Source organism: Ornithorhynchus anatinus, chromosome 18 (assembly GCF_004115215.2).
Source record: "Ornithorhynchus anatinus isolate Pmale09 chromosome 18, mOrnAna1.pri.v4, whole genome shotgun sequence".
Taxonomy (NCBI): domain Eukaryota; kingdom Metazoa; phylum Chordata; class Mammalia; order Monotremata; family Ornithorhynchidae; genus Ornithorhynchus; species Ornithorhynchus anatinus.
Genome location: NC_041745.1, coordinates 38447085 through 38469475, shown reverse-complemented (window position 1 = coordinate 38469475; position 22391 = coordinate 38447085). Strand labels below are relative to the sequence as shown.

The window sequence follows — 22391 nt, the reverse complement described above, 5'->3', positions numbered from 1 at the left end:
GTTGGATAGCGTTTCAATTTTCTTAGCAGTTCCTTCAGTGCCTCTTACAGACCATCCCTATTAGTCCTTGGCAAGACAACAGAAAAATGAGGTAGTGCCACAGAGTCAGTCTCTTACCATTGAATTTACGTTCAGTGTAATCCAATTTTGTTGGGTGGGACATGTGAGACTATTGGAAGAGAAACAGTTTCTGTTAAATTAAATGTGGCAACTGAAAGCAAGGGACACAGGAAGTTTTTTAAGGATACAGTTATGTGCTCCCTCAAACGATGAAGCAATACAGCTGAAAGCTGATGGACAACGGCAGAGGGTAACATTTCTACAGCTATGGAAACAAGATCCATTAGATTGAATGCACACTTGAGCCCAGTTAGTCGTATTTATTGAGCACTTACAAGTGTGCAGAGCACTTTTCTAAGCTCTTGAAAGAGTACAATATAACAACAGACAGGCAGATTCCCTACCCACAACTGCCCACACACGCACAACCTATCAACAGACTCCGTTGAATTGGATATCATCTTTTCATCATTTCTATTAATACCTCTCCTTTGCTTCCCTCATTGCCCAACAATATTGAGTATTTTCATCGAGAAACACTGCGTAAAATTTTAGTATTTTCCCAAAATCAATGGTCTTGTCTGGACAAAGCAGTGGCCAACACATCTGGTTAGAAATCAAATTTCCAAGGTCAAAGTCCATCTCATTTGGTGGAGCTCAAATTCTGACAATCTAACATTAGCACCAAGAGGTGTGAACTTTCTCAATTTATCTTAATGAGGTGCTAAACTCAAAGTGTAATTACGGTGACCACTTGAACATCAACATCATGTGCCAGGAATATCCAGTTAATACTCTTGTCCAGCATGGGTTTGTTAGAGCGTGGTATTTATGGGGTTTTCCACTGAAACGTACTGGTTTCCTAGGGTGCCATTTGTGGGTCCTGCAGCGGATTGAAGAATTTTGTGGGTTTTCTATAAAAACGTCCCAGATGCTTTGTCAAGTACCTGACAATGAATTCCAGCCGCTTGAATTCTCATTCTCTTCTTATGTTGTATTGTTATTCAAGATGAAATATCGCTTGCTCTAATCCACTCATGGATTACTAATTTAGTGAAGAAGTGACTAGGTCACAGAGAGGGTTAGGGGAAGACTATCTGCAACAGAAGTGATACATTTGAAGCCTGCAGACCTAAAATTAGAAAACACTGCATCCACTCCCACCTGTCCAGTATCTTGCTACAAAGAGTTTTCCTCTCTTCGCTTTTTTGCCATGACTATTCCAGTCTAGCAGCAATGTCTTCAATTCTTTGTCCTTTCAGGTCCTGGGACTAAGAGAGGGAGGAAGACAGAATGCCAGACTTTCTCTTTTGCCCTCCTATACTCCATATCTACCAAATAAAGAAGCAGCATATTGTAGTGGATAGAACAGGGGCCTGGGAGCCAGAAAGACTTGGGTTCTGATTCCATCCCCGCCACTTGTCTGCTGCGTGACCTTGGACAAGTCACTTCATTTCTCTGAGCCTCAGTTACGTCATCCATAAAATGGAGACTGAGTCTGTGAGTCCCCCATGGAAGAGGAATTGTTTTCAACTTGATTTCTTTGTAACCACCCCCATTCTTAGTACAAGCCTGGCACATAGTAAGCGCTTAACAAATACCTTTATTATTATTATGATGATTATTATAAAATGCTCCCCATTTCTCTGAGACACCTGCCCAAGTATGCTGATTCATCTAGTGTGGCTTCCCCCAGTATAGAGTGGCCCATTTAAAGTGGTATTGGAGGTGACTGAGGAGATATTCTTTGAAGTGATTAAACCACCAAGTTTAACTATGAGCCACCAAGAGCAGCTTTACAAGTGAAAGCTTGTAACTTCCTATGTTGTCCAGGGTCTGCAGGGGAAATCTAAGCAGAATGAGATTTTTTTTTTTGTTTGTATAAAAAAAAACCACACCTTATTTCCAAACCATTATCTTGCACTTTCTATTAAGCAGACAGGCACGTTATGCTAACAAACTAGATAGACTTACTATTATCAGTGCTAAAAATTAAAATGGGCTTTAATAATAATAATAATAATAATAATACTTCTTAAGTGCTTACTATATGCCACGCACTCTTCTAAGTGTCAGAGTAGATACAAGTTAATCAGGTAGGACACAGTCCTTGTCCCACATGGGGCTAACACTCTTAATCCCCATTTCATAGTTGAGGTAATCGAGGCCCAGGGAATTTAAGTGACTTACTCAGAGTCACCCAGCAGATATGTGGCAGAGCTGGGATTAGCATACTTCCTGGCCCTACTGAAAGCTCACCTCCTCTAGGAGGCCTTCCCAGACTGAGCCCTCCTTTTCCTCTGCTCCTCCTCCCCTCCCCATTGCCCCGATTCCCTCCCTCTGCTCTACCCCCGTCCCTACCCCACAGCAGGGAATCTTTATTATTCTATTTATTAATGATGAGTATATATCTATAATTCTATATATATATTGATGCTATTGCGGGAAGGGCAGTAGGAAGAGAGAAAGGAGGTGAGGTAGGAGGGGGGAAGGTGATGGAAAGCCTTGAAACCCAGAATGAGAAGTTTTTGTTTCGTGGGAAGGTTGATAGGCAAGTTGATAAAGAGAACTCAGTGTTTAGAAAACACTAAGTATCCTGTGGACAGGGAATAAAATGATAATAGCTATTATTATTATTACTATTGTTGTTATTATGGCATTTGCTTAGTGTTTACTAAGTGCCAGGTACTGTACTAAGCCCTGGGGTAGATATAAGCTAATTAGATTGGACACAGTCCCTGTCCCATGTGGGGCTCACAGTCACAGTCCTCATTTTACAGATAAAGTAACTGAGGCACAGAGAAGTGAAGTGACTTGCCCAAGGTCACAAAGCATACAAGTGGAGGATCTGGGTTTAGAACTCATGACTTTCTGACTCCCAGGCCTGTGCTGTATCCACTATGCCATGCTGCTTCTCAAATGTGTCTGTTTGTTGTATTGTGCTCTTCCAAGTACTTAGTACAGGGCTCTGCATGCAGTAAGTGCACAAAAAATACGATTGAATCAATGAATATTTCATCTTTCTTACATAGGATATAAAAGCATTTTTTCTGTCAGTCGGTAGCATCCATCAATTAGACATTCAAGATTGTATGACTTACATTTAGTTAATTTATTACTAATGATGATTATAGTATTTACTCTGTGCCAGACAACGGGCTATTCACTGGGGTAAATACAAAGTATCATGTTTTGGTGGATAGAGCACAGTCTGGAGAGTCAGAAGAACCTGGGTTCTAATCCCAGTTCTGACATATGTCTGCTGCATGACCTTGGGCAAGTCATTTAACTTCTCTGTGCCCAGTTACTTCATTGGTAAAATGGGGATTAAGACTGTGAGCCCCAAGTGGGACATGAGCTGTATATATTCGGATTAGCTTGTATCAGTGCTTTGTACAGAGCCAGGCAAATAGTAAGTGCTTAAAAAGTATCATTTAAAAAAAAAGATTAGACACAGTCTCTGGTTCTAATTAATCGGTGTTGGTATTTGTTAAGTGCTTACTATGTGCACTGTTCTAAATGCTGGGGTAGACACAGGGTAATCAGATTGTCCCACACGAGGCTCACAGTCTTAATCCCCATTTTACAGATGAGGTAACTGAGGCACAGAGAAGTTAAATGACTTGCCCACAGTATATGGGCTCAAGTCCCTGTTTGACAATGAGATAAAGAGAAGTCAAGTAACTTTTCCTAGGTCACGTGGCAGACAAGCGGTAAAACTGGAATTACAATCTAGGTCTCCTGATTCCTAGATCTGTACTCTTTCCACTAGGCCACACTGCTTCTCTGCAATAGTCAGGGGCATCTGGCAGTTTGTATCCCAGGAAGCCATGATCTACAATAGCTCCAGGCCACAGGGAACTTCCAAGTAGGGAGAGTGGGGTCACTTTCCACTTTTTTTTTTTTTTTTAAGTTGAAGTGGGTTTTCCAGGACTTTTCCTTGGGTTTTTCTTGGGAGGGCTGATTCCAAGGAGGAAAGCTCCATAAGGAAAAATGCATCTTATAAAAAAAAAACAAAACTCTGGAAAGGAATGTCACATCCAGAATCTGCCACCCCTCAAGACAAAGAAGAATGGGTGTCTGCTTCTTGCAGCCAAATTGTCAAGGATCCCATTCAACAAGAAGTCCTGGGAAAAGTCATACCGCAAATTCGCAGTTGAGTAAACATTCTGATTTCTCACGCTGGGTTCCTGGACCACCTATTAACCACTGAGCCGTATTGCCTAGTCCCTTCGTTTAGGCAAACTCAATTCTCAATACTGTGTTCTGCTTTTACTTTTTTGACCTCGGTAGCGCAGTAGCGACAATTTATCAAAGAAGATCTAATGTCTTTAACCGAGGATAGATAAAACTGGAGAATGGCTCGATCATCCTCTGACTGGAATCAGGATGCATCCGATCACCAAGGCCTTACCCCCTCTTCTTCCTCCCCACCCCAGACAACAACGACCACCATCACGTAAGCTCTTTGTGGGAAGCGAGCATGTCTACCAACTCTATTATACTGTACTCTCCCAAGTGTGCAGTACAGTGCTCTGCACATGGTAAGGGCTAAATAAATAATATTGATTGATCGACTGCATGGTCAATAGCCCCCAAGCCCTAGTTCTATGGAGAAGTGGAGGGGAGGTGAAGTCACCTTTTTCAACTTTGGACAACTGTAATAAACTTGCCATTTGCTGGCTTATGGTGATGAGATTGAGGCTCATCAATAGGCAGAACTGTGTGGTGATGAGAGTGAGGCTCATCAATAGGCAGAACTAGATCCCTGTGGTTTTTTATTGCAGGAATTTGAATTTACAAAATTGAACCCCTTGTTTCTGGGTTTGTCTTCCCCCTTAAACTGTGATCTCCTTGAAGTGAGGAACTACCATATTCATTTTTCTCTGAATATTTCCCTCACGACCTAGGACACGGCTCTGCACAATAAATAATGTTGGTGGCGATAGTGATGATCTGAACTGATGAGTCTTAATTTTCAATTTTATCTGTTTCTATTGACCCTTCAAATGTGTTTTCATATTCATGTTGTTTTTTTCCTTTCTGATGCTTTGAAATTCTCACATGAAACACTCTAAAGGTAGGAGACCTCATTATTGGGATTACACTGTGATAGTCCAGTAGGACATATCTTTTGACCTTTGGCTTGTACTGTCAAACTCATTTGTATTTCTAAGCTTTATGCCTGAATTAGTGTCAAAATAAGCGGCTTTATTTCATTCGTTTAGACTGCTAGAATTTAACCGCAATTTAACATAAAAATAAGATGGATTTGTGCTTTTAAAAATTGTTTGGGTTTTTAATAGGACATAGTTTGAACATGTTAGATTAATAATGAGCTGTTTGCACTTTAGCTATAGAAACCCACCACTTTCATCACTAAATATATACATAGAGCTGTTTAGCTAAAACATCCTGTGCTAAGAACACGTCACCTATACTTCCATTAACATTTTCCATATGTTCATCATAATTAGTAATAATTGTCCCAGAAGAGTCAGGCAGCGATGATTAAAAAAATAGTAAGATAACTTTTCATCCAATTTCAACAGGGAAAACACTGAGAATTCTGGCTTATGCTGGGCCAAACAGTGCCTAGGAGTAGGGTTTTCTTTTCAATGGCCTGAAAATAAGCCAGTAACATAATGTTTAAAATAGTCATTGTTTGTTTTACATATCTAGACGTGACATTTCTATTCAAGACATTTGATGTTAGAGAGGGTATGAAGAAATTTATGCAGAAGTGAATTTGGAAGAGCAGTAAATAATATTAGATGGAGAAACAATAATATTAAATGGAGAATATCATAATGCTATTTCTGCTATTTATAATAAATCAGCAATCAGTGGTATTTTCAAGTTCCTACTCCTGATTGGGAGAATGCAATAGAAGCAAACGATACATTCCTGACCCCAAGGATCTTACACTCTAAAAGAATCGACACCCACATTTTAAGCATGTTATTTAAAACACACACCGGTGACAAACCAGAAGGGAAAAATAGACAGTCCCTCACTGATCAGAGTATAGCACGGATTTTCCAAGTCTCATGTTTAAAAGAAAATAATTATGGAATCTCCTGTCAATAATGGGAAAGCTTCATTCCTGTTGTGGAGTCCTGCTGGTTTTGTACTTCCAAATGCTTAGTATTGTGCACTAGTGGGTGCTCAATAAATAGCACTACTAGAACCTGAGGGCAAAACTTGATTAGATCGACGGAGATAATAGTGGTATTTGTTAAGTGCTTACTGTGAGCCAAGCACTGCGGTAAATACAACATAATCAGATCCCACATGGGGCTCCCAGTCAGAGCAGGAGGGAGAACAGCTATTAAATCCCCATTTTGCGGATGAGGGAACGGAGGCATAGAGAAGTGAAATGACTTTCCCAAGATCACACAGCAGATAAGTGGAGGAGCAAGATTAGAACTCAGGTCCTCTGACTCCCGGGTCCGTGCTCTTTCCCCTAAGCCACACTGCTTCCCTCCGTACCAACTGTATTCTCATGCCTGCCAGCCATGTTTCCCCTGGGGTACAAAGAACAAAAAGCAAGAAGTCAGGTGAGTGTGTAGCTCAAGAATTTTATGTGCAGGACCCATTTACCGTCAGTATTTCCACAACATAATGTTGTGTTGTGCGATGAAGCAGCATGGCCTAGTGGAAAAACTATGAGCCTGGGAGTTGGAAGATGTAGGTTCTAATCTTGGCTCTGCCACATGTCTTCTGTGTGACCTTGGGCAAGTCACTTAAGTTCTCTGTGCCTCAGAAACCTCATCTGTAAAATGGGGATCAAGGCTGTGAGTCCCCTGTGGGACAAGGAATGTGATCAACCTGATTACCTTGTATCTGCCCCAGTGCTTGGAACAGTGCTATGTAAGCACTTAACAGATACCACAGTTATCATTATTATTATCATTATTATTATTATTATTATTATTCTTACCGCTGTGATCTTCACCACGCATATTGGCTGGTTCTGTTTTCCAGATTTCTGCTGTGGTTGCCCTCCTTGTGAAAGACCCTATTCATTAATTCCTTCCTTCCTTCCTTCCTTCCTTCCTTCCTTCCTTCCTTCCTTCCTTCCTTCCTTCCTTCCTTCCTTCCTTCCTTCCGTCCTTCCTTCCTTCCTTCCTTCCTTCCTTCCTTCCTTCCTTCCTTCCTTCCTTCCTTCCTTCCTTCCTTCCTTCCTTCCATTGTATTTACTGAATGCTTACTGTGTACTAAGCGCTTGGGAGAGTACAATATAGCAATAAATGGACACAATCCCTGACCACAAGAGGTTAAATTCTAGAGGGGGAGTAGAAATGAATAAATTACATATATGGACTTACGTACTGCGGTGCTGGGAGGGGAGATGGAGCAAATCAGGATGGTGCAGAAGAGGAAGGAGAGCTCAGTCAGGGAAGACCTCTTGGAGGATATGCGCCCTAGACGGTTTTTCCATCACAAACCTTTGCCATAGAGAAGCGGCATGGAACAGTGGATAGAGCAGGAGCCTGGGAGTCAGAAGGTCATGGGATCTAAACCCACTTGTCAGCTGTGTCACCTTGGGCAAATCACTTCACTTCTCTGTGCCCCAGTTACCTCATCTGTAAAATGGGGATGGAGACTGTGAGCCCCATGTGAGACAGGGACCTTGTCTAACCCAATTTGGTTTTATCCACCCCAGCACTTAGTAGAGTGCCTGGGACACAGTAAGCACTTAACAAAAATCACAGTTATTATTATTACTATTATTATTATTATTATTATATTGAGAAGCAGCGTGGCTCACTGGAAAGAGCACGGGCTTTGGAGTCAGAGGTTATGGGTTCAAACCCCGGCTCTACCACTTGTCAGCTGTGTGACTTTGGGCAAGTCACTTAACTTCTCGGTGCCTCAGTTACCTCATCTGTAAAATGGGGATTAAGACTGTGAGCCCCACGTGGGACAACCTGATTCCCCTGTGTCTACCCCAGCGCTTAGAACAGTGCTCGGCACATAGTAAGCGCTTAACAAATACCAACATATATATTATTATCATTATTGTTTTCGGTGATGACTTAGTTCCAGCTGGCACTTCCCTACTCTCAGCTGTTTTGCCCCTAAAAAGAAATTAGCCAAGATAAATGACTGAGGCCAAGAGGAGAGTGGAATGGGACAGATTCCACATCTGGAACTATTTCTTCAGGCCTGATACCACACTGACGGCAACTTATCCTGAAACATTTTGTGCAGTGTCCTTAATGTTAAATCACAGCCTGAAACTTGTTTTTTTCCCCAAATTAAAGTACAATAGAGCTGATCGTTCCCGAAGTAATCAAATTTTCAGGACTTAAAATAAACTTGGCTCCAGTCTATTAGCAAGAATGCCCTCCCATCGAACATTTATTGAGCACACACTGAAAGCAGGGTATCATTCCTGGGGCCGAGGGGGACCAAAAGCGTCACGTTATCCCACTCCTTGAACTCTCCTGGGGGAGGCGAGATAGACGGCCATGGATTCAGTCGACATAAATGATAGCCATAGATTGGTAGGAAACCTCGAAAATGGAGGACACGAAAACCACAGAGACGATGATTAGAAAAATAGTCACCAGTCAAGGGGGAGGGTTCTAGAGGAAGCCCAGAGAGTAGAACATGTTTAGTAGGGGGAAGAGGCATTTTAAAAAGTTGGCCTGCCCTGGTTCCAGTAAGTACTTCAGATTCACAGTCAGCTTTCCAGTCTGATGCCTTGCAAACTTAAAGCCAGTAGCACTTGGACAGTACTGAAAAGGGAACAGACCATTAGCCACGGTTCTCCTTTCTTAGTGTAGTTATCAACGCTCATGTCTTTTATACTATTTTTGTGTTATTATTGTATCATCATTTTTTAAGAGTCTTTTCCCAACCCTCTCTCCCATAGAGTGTGAGAGCTTTTGTGACCAGGGACCTTATCTAATTCTTACGTATTTCTTCCCAGAATTTAGTTCAATGTTTCACCCTCCGTGGGCTTTTACTAAATACTGTTACCAATACTACCAATTCTTCCACCTGAAAATCAGACTGTCCAGTCTACAGATGGACTAATGGCCCCTCTAATGACCAGGTTGGGACCTGGAAGTGGTGAGTTTGGAAACTGTTATTTTTGTGGAAAGAAAAAATCCTTAAATTTTTTAATGTATTAAAAGAGTTCAGTATAGACCCACAGTGGTATTGGGTGGGTGGAGGTGGTGAGATGTATTGATTTAACATTACACAGAGGAAGCCCCTGGAAGGAAATGGGTTGTTTAACTTCCTGGAGTGAATGGGTTTTTAGCAGATTGTGGTGGGGAGATCATGGGACCTTGAGAGGGAGGAGTGTATGTGTGTACATTATATATTGAACAATCTTGCTTATGTTTAATTCAGGATACCTGGATTTGACTTCCTTCGCTGGTGCTTAGGCTTGGGGAGGGAAGGGGCTTAGTGTACTTTGGGACCCCAGAAATAATTAGCCTGTTCCAGCAATACACACACACACACACACACACACACACAAACACACACACACACACACACATACATATACTGCTAGGAGATATTTTTTGATTCTGAGAGCTCCCTCGATTTCACCCCCTTCCCCATTCCCAGAGGCGTTTATCTAGAGAAAAGGCGTCTAGAAACTCTTCCCCAAATATGTTATTTCTTTCTTTATTTCTTATGTCCCGAGGTAAGAAACAATAACAACGTGTGAGCCTTATTTTTTTTCATCAACCTAAAGGCATAATTCAGTGTACACTGAAGCCTATCTTGCAATTTTCTATTCAGACTTCTGAAAATAGAAAAGGAAATGCACAATACTAGACACCCAGTAAATAGTTCTAGATAGTTAAAGTCAGCCAGATGTCTCCTGAGCCAGAGATTGAATCAGAGGAGAAAATGAGAAAATGATCAGGAGAAAGAAGATTATTCAAAGTGGTCCAGGCTCCCAGAAAAGCATGTATGCCATCCATTAGGCCCTCGGAGAGCTTTAATGAAGGTATATGATAAATGGGATCACTGAATGCTATTCTTGGTAACCAAATGAGGAGTAGCATGGACTTATGGGTAGAGCACAGGCCTGGGAGTGGGAAGGACTTAGGTTCTAATCCCAGATCTGCCACTTGCATTCCTTATGTAATCTTTGGCAAGTCACTTCACTTCTCTGGGCCTCAGTGTCCTCATGTGTAAAATGGGGATCAAGACTGTGAGCCCTATGTGGGACAGTGACTATGCCTTAACTGGATTACCTCGTTTCTCCCCCAGCACTTGGAACTGTGCCTGACACATAGCAAACACTTAACAAATACCAAATATTATTATTATTATTATTATTATTATTAATGGGATCAAATTTTTCAAGCACAAAGACTAGCAGTCCCACTGCCCAAGGGCTAGAATGGTCACTGGACATGAGGACTGGGAATGGAAATTTCATCAACTGTGATCAAGGGCCCTGTGTGGACAGAAGGACAGAGCCCCCACCGAGGACTGATCAATCAGTGGTATTCATTGAGCTCTTACTTTGTATAGAGCACTGTCCTAGAGTCGATCCATTAGCCATGAATTTCTCCTCAGGGGTTCCTTGCTCTGAAATGCTCATCCTACCATGGCATTATGGATAGAGCATGGGCCTGGAAGTCAGAAGGTCATGGGTTCTAATCCTGGCTCTGCCACTTGTCTGCTGTGTGAACTTGAGCAAGTCACTTAACTCCTCTGTGCCTCAGTTCTCTCATCTGTAAAATAAGGACTGAGACTGTGAGCCCCATGTGGGACAGGGACTGTGCCCAACGAGATTTGCTTGTAATCGCCCCAACACTTAGTACAGTGCCTGGCTCATAGTGAGTACTTAAATACCAGAATTATTACTATTATTATTATTACACCTTTTCAGGGCAGCTCTTCAAAGGTCCTCCACATCACTTGCCAACAACAGCAGCCACAGCATCACCCTGTCATTGAGAGAAGAGGGATTTGCACACTGAATGAATGAACTATTGGTTTCCCAAGGAACCTCTGATGCATGTCCTGATGAGATGTACTGGCCCACTTTGAAGCTGAGGAGAGAAGAGGTCACGTCGGACAGGGTGTCAATCGATCAATGGTATTTACTGAGCATCGCACTAAGCATTTGGGAGAATACGATACGGCAGAATTAGTGGATATGATCTCTACCCTTAATGATCATAGAGTCTGGAGGCAGCAGTTGAGAGAAGGTAGGAGTCCGGCTGTAGCCAATGAAAGAGCCTAGCAAATAATTCTGGCAAGCCACCCTCTGGGGTCACTGGTAGCTTTTGCATCCATTCATTCATTTAATTGTTTTCATTGAGCTCTTACTGGGTGCAAAGCACTGTACTAAGCAGTTGGGAGAGTACACTATAACAAAAAATTGACACGTTCCCTGCCCACAATGAGCTTACAATCCATCTTGGTGGATTGCTGCACTTCCAGCTATGGTGAGCCTATCAAGTGACAGGGTCTGTACCCATCATTGGGAAGGGATTGTCTCCATCTGTTGCCAAATTGTACATTCCAAATGCTTAGTACAGTGCTCTGCACGTAGTAAACCCTCAATAAATACTATTGAATGAATAATTCCACCTAAGCCCTCTCTTCCAAAGCTTACTACAGCGCTCAGCAGATGGAGGGCGTTTAGTACATGCTATTACTACTTAATAAGTACTATGATTGCCACTACTAAGAGGAAATAAACTGCATATTTGTAGCGTTCCTTTCAGAGTAAAAACCACGCATTTATGCACATGCGCTTCTGAAAGTTGAATTATTGCCAACCGGCGAAGAAAAAAATGAAATATCTTAATGCTACTCTTAACTCTTGCAGCTGCATTTTCTGGTCCCTCTACGTTGTAAAAGATTGTCAAAGAGTTTGACTGGCAATTGTAAATATGGTCAAAATCTGCAACCAGAGCTCACTAAGATGACAAGGGCAATTATATGTGGCCCAGAAGCATAATTTTTCAAATAGAAATCATTTGTGAGGACACGAAAGAGAGATCAGGGTAAGAGTTTATCTAGAGCTTGCAATTTCCAGTTGTGCATCTGTTTGAATGAATATAGATACATACACACACACAATGTAATGAGACATCAAACTAGCCGATGGATATTTTCCTGTAGTCTAGGTGTAAAATTTCAGTAGGTGGTGCTTACTTCTAAGGCTCATCACCATTAGAATTGTACTGTGTATTTAAAGATGACATCAGCCCTTCTAAATATAATTTTAAACTATGCTGAAAAATATGAATCGCAGAACTGTAATAATCAATGTATAAATAGCTCCAACATCTTGGCCCGAGCAAATTTGGATTTGTGATATTATGGGAAAGCACTATCAAGCAAAGGCCTTCTGTTACCACTGTTTCTGTTAACCACTGAGCAGCTGGGGTTGATGACATTCTGAGTTGAAGCCAGCTTGGGTAAGCTATTATTCCATTCAGAAAAGCTAAAAACTCAAAATAAAACAAGCCAGAATTGCCAATGTTGGGTTATATTGAAGGTTGATCCGGTTGATCCGGGTGATGAAATTGCCAACACTCTCCCATGGTTTTAATGCAAAAACTGTGGCTCAAGACTTCACTTTCCTTTGGATGCATTCTGGGAACCTTCTGGTAGTCTTGAAAACCCCCTCCTTATTTTTTTTTTTTTATTTAGTAAAACACGAGTACATCTCCCTTTCATCTGACTGAGCTCAGGATGATCATAAGCATTTATTAAAGACTCATTTGTAAATGGTGAAAAGGTCCAATTCCTGTTTTCTAGAAGCTTCCAATTAAGGCAGACGACACAAACATGATTAAACATATGTCTGTATCCACACTGAGTGATCGATGGACTGAATCACCCCAAATGATCTTCGGAGTGGATTCCATCTGTCTCACCAAGTGAAAAGCAGGAAGACTTCTGGTCAAAAAAATCATCACCGAATATCACACCTGCTCTTTCTGCATAATTTTGCAAATTTCCAGCAAGTAAGAGGAAATACATAAGTTTCCTGCCTTCTTAAATTTGCCGGCCCAACCTGGTTGTTGAAGATGGTGCCAGTGATGAATAAGGCCTACCCTTGGGGCCATTGCAGGACCATCGCTGGGTGAGCCCAGTGCCAGACTGAAGCCATACATTCATGGGGAAGCAGCGTGGCCTAGTGGATAGATCATAGCCCTGGGAAGTAGAAGGACCTAGTTCTAATTCCAGCCCCACCACTTATTTGCTTTGTGACCTTGGAAAAGTCACTGAACTTCTCTGTGTCTGTTACCTCATCTGTAAAATGGGAATTTAAAGTGTGAGCCCCATGTGGGACAAGGAGTGTGTCCAACCTGATTACCTTGTATCTACCCCAGTACTTAGTACAGTGCCTTGCTCATCTAAATGCTTAGCAAGCACCACAATTACCATTATTATTATTATTGTTATTATGTACACAGACTCTTAACAGAGTTCCCAAAGTGCTAATTCAATTTCCAAGGGAGGGCTGCAGTGGTCTAGTGGAAAGAGCACGGGCTGAGGAATCAGAGGACGTGGATTCTAGTCCCAGCTCACCATGGGTCTGTTGTGTGACCTTGGGGAAGTTACTTAATTTTTTGGTGCCTCAGTTCCCTCATCTGTAAAATGGGAATTAAGACTGTGAGCCCCATATGGGACAGGGACTGTGTCTAACCTGATTATCTTGTATCTACCTCAGCACTTCAAAGAGTGCTAGGCACATACTAAATGCTTAACAAATGCCGCAGTTATTATTAAAAATATTTGGAGTTGCACAGTCCTGTCAGGGAACAAGGAAATGATTCTTTTCTGCTCCACTGGCAAGTCTGTTTGTGAAAGTAATGGCTTTTTCTAAGGAAATCTGGAGTTGAATTGATGGGAGAGAGCAGGAGGGGAGGATAAAAGGCAGGAGGCATCAGTGTAATAATAGTGATGCTAAAATGCTTTCTACTTTATAGGTAACACCCAGATGGAGAGATAATATTTGTAATATTTGGGGTAAGACTAGCTATGGATCTGCTGCAGCTACTATGGTGTTTTGATTGGCTTACCTGCAAAATAAACCAATGAAGTCTAGCTAACTGGTGGGTCCTGTGTGTAATTAAGTACAATGAAACACAAGACTCCAAATTCTGTACTCTCCAGCCCTTCAGCCACTGGCTCCCCAAGAAACCAGGTTCACACAGCACAGTGAAAACCCATAATATGAGTTCATACAGGGGACTCAGCAAAACTCGCAAGTATAGTATTAGTCATAGTAGTTGTATTAATTAATAATGGTATTTGTTGAGCACTTACTATGTGCCAAGTACTGTTTTAAGCGCTGGGGAGATACTAGATGATCAGGTTGTCCCACGTGGGGCTCACAGTCTTCGTCGCCATTTTACAGATGAGGTAATTGGGGCACAGAGAAGTGAAGTGACTTGCCCAACGTCACGCAGCAGACAAGTGATAGAGACAGGACTAGGAGCCAGGTCCTTCTGACTACCAGGTCCATGTTTTAACCACGAGACCATCTGCTTCTTGGCTCTTGGGAAGTAGAGGACAAAGAAGTGACACGTTGCTTGTCCATAAGGAACTTACACTATAACAAGGGAGCCAAACATAAAAATCTTTTTATCCCAATGCCCCATCCCAATCTCCACTACCACCCCCTAAAAAGGAAAGTAATATCACTAAAACCCCCCTTGCAAGTGTCTCTATGTTTAACCTGTCTCTCTAGACTTTTGGAGAGGGGAGAGCTGTCTTTTCCAAGAGTCCAACAGCATCAACTAGAAAATGAGTAGCAGTAGGTACGGAAGCAATGTTTCTCGTGAGTCGAAAATTCCTTCTACTTACGATATCATTCATTTTCAAAATATTATGATGAAAGGGCAGAGATTGTTTTCCTCAACTCCAAGATGGGGAGATTCGGCTAAAGAGATTTTTACATAACAATGACAGTGGTCCAGTCCATTTCCCTTGTTCTTGAAAGGAATGAGGAAGAAGAGTCCCTGAAGATGGTACTTGGCCTGCTTGAATGGGAGGTCAGGCTATATAATCAGGAACCATGTACAAAGGAAGGGAGAGTCTAGCCAAGACTTATTGGCTAGCTCAGACTTCCCATATTTGAACAAACTGGAAGACAGCTGGTCCTTTAAGGTAGCCAACTGAGAACCCCCAATTAAGCTACTGCCCAGAAGGGAAGTTATGTTCAGTGCTGAACCAGGTTCGGTGAAGATGGCAGGACTTTCTAATTAACTCGAGCTAACCCCCCCCAAATGGCAAAGAACCAGGACCTAGGTATTGTAATGATCACACCCTTAAATTGGACTAAAATATCTTGGCCTAGAAACAAAGAGAAATAAATACTGAGGTTTTATAGCTGTAGTGGCTTAAAAGAAATAGTAACAGGAGTCCTTTGTGCTCAAAGATGGCACTCCTGTCTTTAGCTGTGCCCTCGGAGTGTGGGGGAGCTTTAAAAAAAATCTCCCTCCATCCATCCTCTTCCTCCACTTATTGTGCACTTGAAAGTTGGTTTTATGCTGCTGCCAAGTACCACTTGCTAATAATGTCCAATACCGCCCACAGCCCACTTTTTTAGCCTTGCTTTACTTACAACCAGATGCCCTGATTTAGACAATGGTCTGCTGTCATTCAGTTATTCCCAGCTGCCTTCTAGGGATGTGATGTTGTTCATTAATGTTTTTCAGTTTTTGTTGAAAGTCTGCATTGGACTGCTACGTCTGTGCCTAGTCTTCTTCAATATTTGTCACCTCTTCTTTCCAGACACGTTGTCCGTCCAAGGTAACTTTTCATGATATGGACTTCAGTTCGGTAGTCTACTCTTTGTAGTTCCTCGTTACTCCTGATGGGAAAGAAATGTATCACAGTTATTCTGGGCTTTCTAAGCACTTAGTACAGTGTCTTGCACAAGTGGCTGGTTGGTGGAAAGAGCCTGGGCTTGGGAATCAGAGGTCATGGGTTCTAATCCCAGTCCCGCCACTTGTCAGCTGTGTGACTTTGGTCAAGTCACTTAATTTCTCCGTGGCTCAGTTCCCTCATCTGTAAAATGGGGATTAAGACTGTGAGCTTCATGTGAGCTTCATATGCCCACGTCTCCCCCATCCTAAAAAAACCTGCTCTTGACCCCACTTCCCCCTCCAGTTATCGTCCTATCTCCCTACTACCCTTCCTTTCCAAAATCTTAGAACGAGTCGTCTACAATCGATGCCTAGAATTCCTTAACTCCCATTCTCTCCTAGACCCCCTCCAATCTGGCTTCCGTCCCCTCCACTCTACCGAGACTGCTCTCTCTAAGGTCACCCATGACCTCCTTCTTGCCAAATCCAATGGCTCCTACTCCATTCTGATCCTCCTTGACCTCTCTGCTGCCTTTGACACTGTCGACCATCCCCTCCTCCTCCATACCTTATCTCACCTTGGCTTCACGGACTCTGTCCTCTCCTGGTTCTCCTCTTACCTCTCTGGCCGATCATTCTCGGTCTCCTACGCTGGAGCCTCCTCCCCCTCCCATCCTTTAACTGTTGGAGTTCCTCAAGGGTCAGTTCTTGGCCCTCTTCTGTTCTCCATTTACACTCACTCCCTCGGTGAACTCATCCGCTCTCACGGCTTTGACTACCATCTCTACGCAGATGACACGCAGATCTACATCTCCGCCCCTGTCCTCTCCCCCTCCCTTCAGGCTCGCATCTCCTCCTGCCTCCGGGACGTCTCCACCTGGATGTCGGCCCGCCACCTAAAACTCAACATGAGCAAGACTGAGCTCCTCATCTTCCCTCCCAAGCCCGGTCCGCTCCCAGACTTCTCCATCACCGTGGATGGCACGACCATCCTTCCCGTCCCGCAGGCCCGCAATCTCGGTGTCATCCTTGACTCGTCCCTCTCGTTCACCCCACACATCCTATCCGTTACCAAGACCTGCCGGTTTCACCTCTACAATATCGCCAAGATCCGCCCTTTCCTCTCCACCCAAACGGCTACCTTACTATTACGGGCTCTCGTTATATCCCGGCTAGACTACTGTGTCAGCCTTCTCTCTGACCTCCCTTCCTCCTCTCTCGCCCCGCTCCGGTCTATTCTTCACTCCGCTGCCCGGCTCATCTTCCTGCAGAAACGATCTGGGCATGTCACTCCCCTTCTTAAACAACTCCAGTGGTTGCCTATCGACCTCCGCTCCAAACAAAAACTCCTCACTCTAGGCTTCAAGGCTCTCCATCACCTTGCCCCTTCCTACCTCTCCTCCCTTCTCTCTTTCTACCGCCCACCCCGCACGCTCCGCTCCTCTGCCGCCCACCTCCTCGCCGTCCCTCGGTCTCGCCTATCCCGCCGTCGACCCCTGGGTCACGTCCTCCCGCGGTCCTGGAACGCCCTCCCTCCTCACCTCCGCCAAACTGATTCTCTTTCCCTCTTCAAAACCTTACTTAAAAATCACCTCCTCCAAGAGGCCTTCCCAGACTGAGCTCCTCTTCCCCCTCTACTCCCTCTGCCATCCCCCCTTTACCTCTCCGCAGCTAAAGCCTCATTTTCCCCTTTTCCCTCTGCTCCTCCACCTCTCCCTTCCCATCCCCACAGCACTGTACTCGTCCGCTCAACTGTATATATTTTCGTTACCCTATTTATTTTGTTAATGAATTGTACATCGCCTCGATTCTATTTAGTTGCCATTGTTTTTACGAGATGTTCTTCCCCTTGACGCTGTTTAGTGCCATCGTTCTTGTCTGTCCGTCTCCCCCGATTAGACTGTAAGCCCGTCAAACGGCAGGGACTGTCTCTATCTGTTGCCGACTTGTTCATCCCAAGCGCTTAGTACAGTGCTCTGCACATAGTAAGCGCTCAATAAATACTATTGAATGAATGAATGAATGAATGTGGGATGACCTGATTACCTTGCATTTCCCCCCCCCAGTGCTTAGAACAGTGCTTTGCACAAAGCAAGCGCTTAACAAATACCATCATCATCATCTACTACTATTTAGGTTAGGCATCACATTTGGAAGAAGGTTCTCCCTTGGAGAAATGTGTTCTGGGAGGATCCTTGAACTTTATTAGAAGTACCCATAAATAATAATAAGAAAAAAAAACTTTTCCCAAGTGGGAACTCATAGAAAAAGACTGCTATATGTCCTCACTTACATTGTTAGATTTATTCAGCAGCTCTTTGAGGAGGGTGATTCATAAATACAGTAATGTGATAATGAATCTAAAAATGAAACAATAAATGTAATTGTTGTCCTTTCTGTAAAGGAAGAGCTTGTTTCAGGTCAGTCATTGAATTGTAGTTCTGAGGTCCTAAGAAGCTTCATAAGTATATTAATAGGCAGGCTAAAAGCAGCAACAACAAACCTGGAATGCCTTTATGTTCACTATGACACACCTACATGTCCGCTGTCAGAGTCAAAGTGGTAGAAGCACCTTGGCCTAATGGGTAGAGCCCAGGTCTGGGAGTCAGAAGAACCTGGGTTCTAATCCTGGCTCTGCCACAGGTCTACTGTGTGACCTTGGGCAAGTCATTTCACTTTTCTGTGCCTCAGTTATCTCATCTGTGAAATGGGGATTAAGAGTGGAAGCCCTATGTGGGACAGGGACTGTGCCCAGCCTAATTGCCTTGTATCTATCCCAGCTCTTAGAGCAGTGCCTGGCATATAGTAAGCGCTTAACAAATTCCACTATTATTATTATTAGTGCCCAGTAGTTTGCCAGCACCCTCAAATATTAGGGAGAACAATGCCATGTTCTACCAGCCTGAACTAGGGAAGCTTCAGAATGCCATCTTTTTGAACAATAGGCCAGCACATACAGGCCCGAGGGATCGGATGGACAACAGCAGTAGCTTCAGAACTTTCCTCGTTTCTCTGCCATTAACCTGCTTCTGAGGTCCTCAGCGACTCATTTAACCTGTGGCTCACTTGTCCTCTTTGAAATGTGATGGAAATACTATCCTTCTTGGTTCAGGGTGATGAAATTGCAATAATTAATCTTGGAAAAAGGACCTTGGAAACACCAAATGTTATTTATGGAAGAGCAGAAACGGGTTCAGAGTAACTGAATGGTATTTTCCACTGTCCCAAATTGGGATTGTAACTTTTAAATGTGAAAGGTAGTGAATACATTATAAAAACACATTTTGATTAGGCACAGTGGTGGCTTTCTTGCTTCACTATAGCCGCTCTGACTTATGCATTGAACTCTAGCAGAAGTACAAACCAATTACAGTAGAAAATGACAACTCTGACATTATTGCCTAGCACCTAACACTTCTGTCTACAGGCACCAGAAGGCTTCCTAAGTAACATTAATGTGATCACCATTTTTTTCCTTTTGAGAAAATACATTTTAGTCTTGTAGGGAACAAAATCTAGGAAGATCAATGAATAAGACATTGACCCCACTAAATACACTGTCACCGAATCATTCCCTTTGTTGAAAATATTACATTCTTTGTGGAAAATGGCGTGGGTGAAGGGAAACAGTTTATTGAAAAAGTAGGCATTTGGCTATATGATGTAGTTGGTGCTATAGCAACCATTTCCAAAATGTTCTCAATTTATTCTGTGAAACCAATTAACTAGTCATAAATTTGGGGAACAATAGCAATTAGGAACAATTTTTTTCCATTTTTTTAGATTTCATAATTAAACAGAAACATTCCCAATGCTTGTCCGTCTGTTTACTGAGAAACCATTTCCCACTCGCCTCGGATGGTGGGGGGATACTTTGGTAAAAGGAAGCTCCTCTCACCGAAGTCTGTCTCTTGTGAGGCTTCAGCATTCGGGTTCCTGATTCCATTGTCTGGGGAAAAAATGAAAGGTTGAAGAAACTCGCCAGCTAAGCAGGCTATCACAAGTCTAAACCGAGATTAAAGACCTGTACATGCAGTTACTTTCAAAAATGCCTTCCCCTGCCTTACTGCTGCTTGGAAAGCCTCTCATTCTGATATTGCATTGCATTTTGAGGGGGCATATTTCAAAGTGTCAGGCTTAAAAATTAGAATTCACCTTCTGCCCTTCCTTTTCCAGCTGCAAAATCCTTGGCCTTCCCGGAACCCTGTTTTGACTCCTAACATGCATAAAGATTTGAACTAAATAGGCTCACTCCCTTTGGCCTCCAATCCAGATTCCCCCGGTAAACTCTGACAATTAAGTGTGCATGCGGTATTTAAAGTCAAAATCATCTTCCTTCTCTTCCCCAGATGCATGTTCCCATCCTTTCTTTCAGTCCTGGCTCTGAGAAGTATTTCCAGAAAAATATCCACACTGGTTCAGTATTGCTTCCTTTAGAATTCTGCCCAGTGGTGAATTCAAACTGGGAGGATGGGCATTTTGATAATGATGTGACATGTTTTTTAATGGCTAATGACTCGGGAACAATTTTCCAAGGGAAGTGATAGAAGTGACGTGTCTTGGAATATTCAGGTTTGATGGGGTAAAAAGAAATGCAAGAAAATATTTTGGAAGAAACAATTCTGGAGAGACCATATGCACTGGGAGTTTAATAAGCCTTTTTAAAAAAAAAAATCTCTCATGTCTTTCACTGTCAAACCTTGCTGAAGCAATTTGATAAGCAGAGTGCACTTAAATGAGTGTCTAGCACCTATTATTTTGCGTTGTCTGTATTCTTTAAAGAATAAGATCACACTCAGAATGATAGGCTGAGCTGTTGGCTATGATCAGAATAATCCTCATCAGCTGTGGCTCTTGAGTCATAGTTTTAACTCTTTTCCTTATTTTCAGTGGCTATGAGACAAAGTTTTTCAGGTTTCTTAACTTATATCCTGTTTCCTATAAAATGCCAAGAATACAGGCATTCTCTGACAACCGGGTTATTGAAAAATGTTCAAAGAACATCACAAAAGGATCACATGTAGTTTTTTTTTTTAAAAATTCTTAGCCAGATCTTTCAGGTAGCCCATAAAAATAGTTTGGGCTCTTTTCCCAAAGCATCCCTATTTCTGTGCCACAAGGCAAGCTGGGGCAGCTTCATCTCAAATGGATGTTTTTTCCCCATTTTACCATTTCCTAACAGCATCCAGCCCATAATAAATTAAAATCCATCAAGAATAAATGGGGAAACAAGAAAAGCTATAAATATGAGGAGTATTCCCGAAGCACTCACGTTGTGAAATAGATACTTCTAATCTCATTGTTGTTGATCAGTTAGGATGGGCACAGGAACATTAATTCCTCACACAAGTCAAAAGTTGGCCAGATTATTCCAGGTTAGGGCTGGATTTAGAGTGTTTGTGTATTATGCGTGTTTGACATAGAAGAAACACTTTGCTCAAGGAGAGGTAGCTTTAAAAAGAGTATCCTGGCTTTGGATGGCTTCAGAATGGCACGTTTTATTGATATTCATTGATTCAGTCATATTTATTGAGCGCTTACTATGTGATATTGTCATCCTTTCGTTTGTGCAGGGACGACAGACGTCTTTTGTCCAGATCTGGCAAGCACGCCAAGAAAGTGAAAATAGCTGACTTTTCAATGTAAGTAAAATAGCTCGCAACATGATAGAAAGTCCCTAATTTCCATGGTAGAAACTGCCTTCTCTTTTCTCCCTCCTTTAATTGCTGTCATTAGGACTTGAAAAACAATTTGTAAAGTTTTGGCTTGATCTGAATTGCATACAAACAAAAAATACAGAAGTGGTCCTTTCAGCTAATTTCTGCTGAGCACAAGCAATGGATATCACAGTAGCCCAAACTTCAGTGCAGAATTAAATCTGAGGTCAAGTATTACAGTGAGTGGGTGAAGATACTGGTTTTGAAATCATTCTGTTGCTCTCAGGCCTTGAAAATAGACTTTACTTCTTCTAAGGCAGTTTAGTTAAGGAGGTATGGTGGATAAGCTTTATAATTTAAGGTATTTCAGCTGGAAGTAACTTCATAATGAATAAGATGACTGGCACATCTAATTGATTAGAATGGATGTTTTGCCCTCTTCTTTTCTGAATTATTCTTTTTAGGGTTATTAGATGGAGCTTCCCTAGTATATGGATTGGTCTCAAAGGTAGTCATCACATGGTCCCTCTAAGCAAACCGTTGCTATTGTCAGAGACAAAATCCTGGGCTCCTTGAGCTACTAATGGCACGCTTTTGGTGTTATGATCTTATTATGTAGGATGAATGCGACATTGTATGTTTTCAGTTGTCATTATCTTCTTCATGGGTAGTTTGGAAGGAAGTATCACACATTGTCTTTGGTGCAAATTAGGATAATAATTATCAGTAGAAGCAGCATGACCTAGTGGGTAGAGGACGGGCTGGGGAGTCAGAAGGACCTGGGTTCTAATCCTGGATTTGCACCTTTTTATTTTCTGGTATTTGTGAAATGCTTACTATGTATCAAACACTG

At 42.4% G+C, this 22391-nt stretch overlaps 1 long non-coding RNA gene across 4 annotated transcripts in view; it reads right to left on the bottom strand.

Moving 5' to 3' along the window:
- The window catches only part of LOC103171474, a 106045-nt gene that overhangs the window by 35553 nt on the left and 48101 nt on the right, over positions 1–22391 (bottom strand). For all 4 annotated transcript variants that reach the window (XR_003753454.1, XR_003753451.1, XR_003753453.1 and 1 more), the window contains one exon: positions 15638–15886. This is a non-coding gene — a long non-coding RNA (uncharacterized LOC103171474). The remainder of the gene's footprint in view (positions 1–15637; positions 15887–22391) is intronic.